Source organism: Pleurodeles waltl, chromosome 3_1, assembly GCF_031143425.1.
Source record: "Pleurodeles waltl isolate 20211129_DDA chromosome 3_1, aPleWal1.hap1.20221129, whole genome shotgun sequence".
Lineage (NCBI taxonomy): Eukaryota > Metazoa > Chordata > Amphibia > Caudata > Salamandridae > Pleurodeles > Pleurodeles waltl.
The window spans coordinates 1,936,014,106-1,936,021,438 of NC_090440.1; the positions used below are offsets into that span (position 1 = coordinate 1,936,014,106).

General features: G+C 42.6%; 1 protein-coding gene across 2 annotated transcripts in view; it reads right to left on the reverse strand.

Annotated features, from left to right (window-relative positions):
* The window catches only part of FAM222B (family with sequence similarity 222 member B), a 193,964-nt gene extending 187,295 nt beyond the window's left edge, over positions 1-6,669 (reverse strand). Inside the window, exon 1 of one of the 2 annotated variants that reach the window (XM_069226207.1) lies at positions 6,437-6,669. The gene's annotated coding sequence lies outside the window, so the exon portion shown is untranslated. The remainder of the gene's footprint in view (positions 1-6,436) is intronic. The other variant, XM_069226206.1, reaches the window with a different exon arrangement.
* Between the last annotated feature and the right edge of the window lie 664 nt (positions 6,670-7,333).

Sequence of the window (7,333 nt, forward strand, 5' to 3'; positions counted from 1 at the left end):
CTACTACCTTCTGTGGTGACACACTGGTGCTCTAGTCATCATTTGATGACTAAGTGCTGCATCCAGTTTTAATTTAATACTTTGATCACTTGAATGTTCTTTTGTGCTACATCCATTTTCATTAGAAGTGGGAAGTATATTCTACCCAGTTATCTGTTATGGCAATGCCCAAATTATTGATCACACTCTCACTGATGAGCTCCAACGCTTGACAACCTTAGACATGTAAATCATCTATGAAGCCCATAAATGACTGCTCTCAATTAAATGAAATTCAAGACATAATATCATTGGAAAGGTCAAAGAGTTTGTGTATTCAGGCATTTTATTAATTTATTAGCAGTTTTCTGGAGCAGGGATAACATCCAGTGGTTGGAGAGCGCAATAGAAGAGTAAGTTCTACAACACAGATGTAGTTCCAAAAAAGATTACAATAGATAAAGTGCAGTGAAATATTTTATGTGCCTGCATCTTCTGGCAATTGACTGGGGAAGCTGAATGCAGTTAAGGAAATCCTAGAAGAGGATTATCAGAGTCCAGTCTCAAAAGCACAAGGGGTTGAATTACTTGACTGAAATCCGGTTCTGTGATAAACTCCTGTCTAGTCAAGTGTAAGTTTGAATTGTGCTTTATTAGCCACTGTGTGAACACATGCTTGAAAGTTACCCTTTTTGCCTAGGAAAAAGCAGAAAGATTTGATGTGCTCGAAAATAAGTGTGCTACAGTTTATCAACATGAGTGTGTTTAGTCTTGTTTGAATTCAGCTAGGGAAATTAGAGGAGGGATTGGTAGAAACTCTGTTTTGAGTGGTTTAAGTGTAATATGGAGGTGCAAAATCAAAGCTTGAATGCACACAGAATTTGAGCCACAAGGTCAACTCTTAAGTGGAGATTTTTGGACACTGTTGGGCATTATCAGTATACAAGTGATATGAGACGGTAAGACTGACAGAATGAGAACTGGAGTTTCCGTGTAAAGAGTGAATAGGGTAGGAGAGAGAACAGAACCACTTTAGGTGGCTGTTTTTCTCGGAGACCATATTTAAAAATCAAGAACCAGGCCAAGACTAATATTTTGGTACCAGGACCATTTTACCTGTCTTGGATATATTACAAAGCCCCAAAAATAAATTTAGAGTATAAAGGTACTTTCAGCCCGCTGTACGAGTTAATTGTGGAATTACTTATTCTTGAAGGTTTTCTATTTAGAAGTTATCAGGGTCTTAGCAAATATATTTTATGACAGTGGGCTTTATAACCATATTTTTCTCTAGGTGCATGCATGAATATAGTATTTCTATAGAGGGGAGCACTGGTTGCAATAGCTTTGTAAATGATGCAGCTGTTTCGAAGATTGTGTGGGTCAGTAGGGGGAGCTAATGGAGTTCCGGTGGGGGTTGGACGGTGCTTTGATCATATTTCTCCAGGTCCTGGATAAGATGTGCTCAGGCATGTAGGATGCCCATAAGGGGTGCCAGCGTTGAGTCTGGGACACCATGAAGCAGGGCACCCCCAGGTGCAAGAGTACGAAGGCTTGAACAGCAGCCCTGAAGTTGCCTTCTGGAAGAAATGATCCGACTTTCCAGGCTCAAAATAAAAAAGAGGGAGCAGGAGGGATGGAGGGATGAAATGAAAACATGAAAACCCAGCAGATGTAAAGTCTCCAACAGAGAGAAAAAGAAGGAAAAATGATTTTCCTTAAAAAAAAAAAGAAAAATTTAAAAAACCTCCCCCACCAGGGTTACCTCTTGGTGGCACGCTTCATCATTGGGTTACTCCTGTTCCACTGCGGATCAGGGCTTGCTGCGACCGATGGATTACGCGGGAGCACTTTTTGAAATATGTAGTTAGTATAGCTCAGGTGGAAGAAAAGATAAGTGTGTGTGTGGGGGTGTCTTGAAGTGGTTAAAAATACCCGTCTACTAGGGGCTATAATACTGTAATAACTGCTCTAGTGGCAGTGTTATTAAAAACACTGGGTACGTGGATGAAGGGTATATTATGACCTGCCTTCCTGGGCTTCATGTTTCAAAGCCTACCACTAGGCTTATCATCAGGACCAAGGATGACTCCCTGGATCCACTCAAATGGAGTTAATACACAAGCACATTCCTGGTATGCTAAAGACAGAATATACTGCAACTATCTTATGTGGTGGCACCAGACTGTGGTTTACTGGCTCCAGTACCATGAATCTGCAGGGAGGGGGTATGCTTATAGTCACACTTTTGTCAAAGCCACACTCACGCCTCCAAACCTACTGGTCAACTCCCTGGGGTCCGAATCGACCTTCCAGGACACATTTATTTCTGCAATGTGCTTCTTGAGGAGGAGGTTGGTGTCCAGGGAGAATACAAGTGACTTGGCATTCAGTCTAATCTGGGTTTCGAAAGCCTTCAAGGTTTATGTCACTGAGTCGGTTTGTACTTTATCTTGGGTATTATTCTTGGCAAATAAAAGGAATTCCCTCTGGTTTGGAATGCCCTCTCTGTAGACAATGGACATCCAAGTCTGGATGACATGCAAACAGTGTTGGTGTTTGATGCCTGGAGCAGAGGAGACTTTCAAGTAGAGTTGTGCATCATTGGCACAATGGGGAATCTTGATGCTGCTACCTGTGACTAGAGCACCAATCAGCCCCAAGAGACAGTACGAAACCCTGGGTACTCAACAAGTGATGGGGATCTTTTGTGACCTGGATGTGCCTGCATGAACAAACTGGTGCCTGTTACTGACATAACCACATGGATGTTGCCCTAATGGGTGTATTGAGTTTTTCTGTGGCAAATATGGAGATCACTTAGGCACAGGGTGTAAATATTATAAGATGTTTTATACAAAGTTGATATGAAAATGATTTGTATAGGTACTACTTAATTCATAATTTAATTCATACTTTGCAAATCAGTTTCTACCACTAGTTTCCGGTGCCTTTTGTTAAAGTTTTATCATTTCACCCCACTCCTGCATCATTTGTGGCTGGTGTTACTGCACATGAAGGTTGGGCAACTCCTAGGGTAAACAGAAGGATGTCCCTAAAGAAAGAATTTGAAGGCAGTGTGCTGAAGTAATTGAAACAGGTGAACATACCTTGTTGAGTTGACCAAAGTTATACAAGTTTAAAAGAACCTGCTCTGTTAAGTTAACATACTGATTAGAAAGGAATGTCCCTGGAAATGCAAGAATTACCTATTGTATTATACAAATTAAATTCAAGTTTTTAACTTGATGGATTGGATTTACTGTGTACTCAAACCAGTTAAATCAATTTTGTGCTCAAATGGTCTTAAACATATCATTTGATCTCAAGCTCCACCTACACCTCAGGGCTTCTATGCACACACACGCCACAAATACTATGGCTTAAGTCCCTGCAGAAGACAGTAAATAGCTGTCATGGAAAGTCACAGGTAAGAGTGTTGATCGTTCAACAAATTAGTTATATAGTGAAAATGAGAGATTCAAAAAGTTCCATCTGGATCTATACAATGTATTTTCTTTCAGTGCCCTGAACATCCTGTAGGTGAAATGATACTGCTGAAACATTGTGTATTTGTCAAAATAGAATAATACCAGCACCAGACTATGGGTGCTAACACAGCCTGCGAATGTGCTTAGCAATGGGGGATGAATCTGAAAGCGGTTAGAAGGCTCTCTTCTACACGAAACTTTTCAACAACTTTTAACCCAAGACAATGACACTTTGTAAAGCGCACTGAGCACACCTCCAATGACAACCCCCACAACATGATCCAGTTCCTTCTGGCTGCTCTATATAGTACATGACCACATCCTATAAAGTATATAATGAAACAGAACTCATGCTTCACACTACAATGAAAGTTTACACAACCCTCTCAGCAACAAACAAGATCTGGTATATACACCTTCATGTCCTATCTTTAAAACCTTTTCCCACCCTCCCCTGCTAACTGCTGGTCTTTCAACTGCTACAAATAGTTGTAACATTATTCACTTGTACAAGTTAATAGTAACAACATAATCGTGCTGATATTTTGTTTGAAGCGTTCTTTCTCTTGCATAATAAACCTTATCTGTGCATTACTAAAACAGATTATTACAAAGTGTGCCATCAGGCTTTGCATCCCAATACCTTTATGCTTCAATTACCACTGTATCTACAGGTAAGTGGACTGACCCAGCAAAAGCAAAAATCAATCAATCACACAGGCTTTCTGGTTAAATCTGTAAGGTAGAGCACCAACTTTTAACACTGTAATTCAAATATAAAATCTTTAGCTTACAAAAAAAGAGTGAACCTTAACAATGATGGAATTGATATTACACACACAACTGCTTCAAATCCCAACGTTCACCCAAAGCCAAATCACCTGACCACAAGCATCGTCCTCATGGAACACACTGTCAAGTCGAAATTTTAAATGAGATGGCCGTGTACCAGCTCCAGCTAAAGAAAGTGAAACTGAATCACCCACAAAGTGACTTGAGAACTGCTGTTCAAGCTATCCTACTACTGCTTCTGATTGAAGGCAATGCTCTGCTCCGTAGCATCTTAACGCTCCACACTAGAACCCATTAAGGAGATTCTAGACAGAGCAACACATCTCATTGATGGTTTGAAAAAGTTGACCACATCATGCACATCCTGATGGAATTCCACTGGCTTCCTTTGCCGGCAAATACCATCTTCAAAACCAACTGTATCATTTACAAAGCGTTCACCTCCGGTGGCATTCTGCACAACTGCAGCCAGACCACTATAAAATGGAGGGACAAGGTAAAACCAGCCATTCTTCGTGTACTGCACCAGGTATTGGAAAAATACGTTCATATCCATATGAATCACTCCAATTATGCTCTGATTTTCAAGATGCTATTTTCTTTTAGTTTCCTCGTAAAATAAACCTGTTACAAGTACAGGTGTTGTGTGTAGCACAACCCTGAGGCGAACCAATATACCGGCCCCCATTGGCAGTAAGTGCCAAGGCAGGATAGCAAATAATCGATTCAACAAAAAAGCATCACGACTCCACAACATATGCTAGAACAACAAAGCCAAACATGGAGATCAATAGCAGACAGCCTATGTGTTCGAGTGATGAACCATGGCTATGATCTGGAAGGCATTTAACCCAGAACAGTACAGAGGAATATATAACTGTGTGAGTGTGATGCTGACCAAGACGTGAAATATTTTTTACTTCACCAGTTACTCAAACAGCTTACAGCTGTGTGACCATTTTATTTGCGTCTTCATTTCTAGTTACCGTTGGCTATCCTCTTTTTAATCCTTTTCTATCTTCTCAATTCCGTAATCACTAGTCCCATTATTTACAATTCCTTCCAAACCCCATCTCAACGTTCTCATATACCCTGAATAGAAGGCCAACATTTTCCTACCATTTCCATCCAAAACCCTTGAATACAATAAACCTGGCTCCCCTTTACACATATGTCTCGACCCTTTCAACTCATTCTGGCGAAATAGCCCATCCCTACATGTCACTCGTGCTCAGCAACAGGTCTCTCTGCTCCAACTCGTCCGGTTACCTTATCCCTGCTATTTCTCCCAGCATAGAATTCGAAATACTCGTGACCACCTCCAGCTTGGACGTTCAACGTTGTCAGAACATCGCCCTTATGCCCATACTCTCTGCCCTACCCCACCCTCAAATTACCCCGGCTTCTTCTCCCCAAAACTGCTTTCCATCCTGAACCCCATTTCAAAATATGGAGTGTCACCATACGTGGTTCTTCTTTATGCCATCTCATACCTACATACACCACTTCAAGTTTTGCACCAAGCAAAGACTTGGTCAAACAACCAGTACTTGTTATCACAGGTTTAACCAATTACCCTATAATAGTATTCCACTTCACATATCTATCAATGTGACTGATCACATTTCACCTCACGCATGCCTCAAACCATTACACCCTAACACATCCAATAGTATGAGCCCATTTCACAACGATGCCTAACCACGTTCTTGCGCCTATGCCTTCATTCCTATTTTATCCTGCACTAATCCACGCCTTCAGTGCCCTTCTCAGTTTGACTCCCCGCCTCACCACAAATTCCACCGCCACCCTCGTCCTCTTTGATGCCACAATCTTCATCCCTGGATCCTACATTCTGCCAAGAACCTCGACCTTAGACCCATTTCTCTTTGAGAGCTAAACCGACCCTGCATATATATGATGCAGCCACAACACTATCCTAACGTCTATCTCTGTTCCCACCCCTTCTACATCCTTAAACCCATTCTTCCTCCCAAGCCCATTCTTGCTTCCAATCCCATCCATGGACTCCTCCTTATTGACCCATAATTGAAAAACCTCATCCCTGCCCCCACCCCACCAAACCATGGCCGCAGCTTCTTACTTGTCCCTCTGCAACATCCATCATTGTTTCCACCCCAATCCTGCCCACATCCTTTTAATACCGCACTCACTCTCGGAGCCTATCCGGGATTCCTCCCCTCTCCTCGCCACCTTTACGGGAGCCTGGCCTCGGTCACCGCCATCTTCTCTCGCGCCGGCTCTGCTCTGTATCTGCCTGAGGGGCTGCGTGAGCCGACCACCATCCGGGACACTGAGCGTGCGCACTGCGCCTACCATCGGGACCCGCCGCCCGTGCGCACTGAGGCGATTCCCCCGCGCGCAGTACGCCTGCGCATGCCGCCCACATCCGGATCCCTTACGCGTCTGCGCCCTTCAACTAATTCGGTTTACAGTGTCGGGGACCAGGAAACTTCGTTTACAACCTTCCAGGCTAAACATATGCTTACCCGACATATGCTTAAGTTTGTGTCACAAATGTCTTAGAAAGTCATTTTGAACAAACCTGCATGTTATGTTGCCCATAAAATGAGTAATGAGAATGTTAGCAGATGTTGGTGAAGTTCTGAATGCCTGATCTCAACATGGCTGCGATTCACTTCGTACAGTGTAGGAGTTCAGGGGTCTTACAACCTGTGTCGTCTACATTGCCTGATTTAAGAAACGTCAGACCTGCTTAAATGCACGTGTGCGTCAACAAGAGGACGACAAAACAATGAGAAATTTCCTAGCTATCCAGAAGGAAAGTTTCAATTCTATTAAGGACACAGAGGCGAGGATTATGCATAATCTTTCTCCCCTTTTATTAACAGCAGTGTTCAAAGTTCAACCAATAGAAAAATGAGCTACAACACCCATGGTACAGCGTCACCATGACAACCAAGGTCCAATCACTGTTCTTTCCGATAGTCCGTATATATATCCAGCGGTACCTACGTCCGTCCTCGACTTCACTGCGATAGGAAGTTAAGCTGTCGTTAGGTTGATGCGGTTTCTGTTCCTAGGAAGTA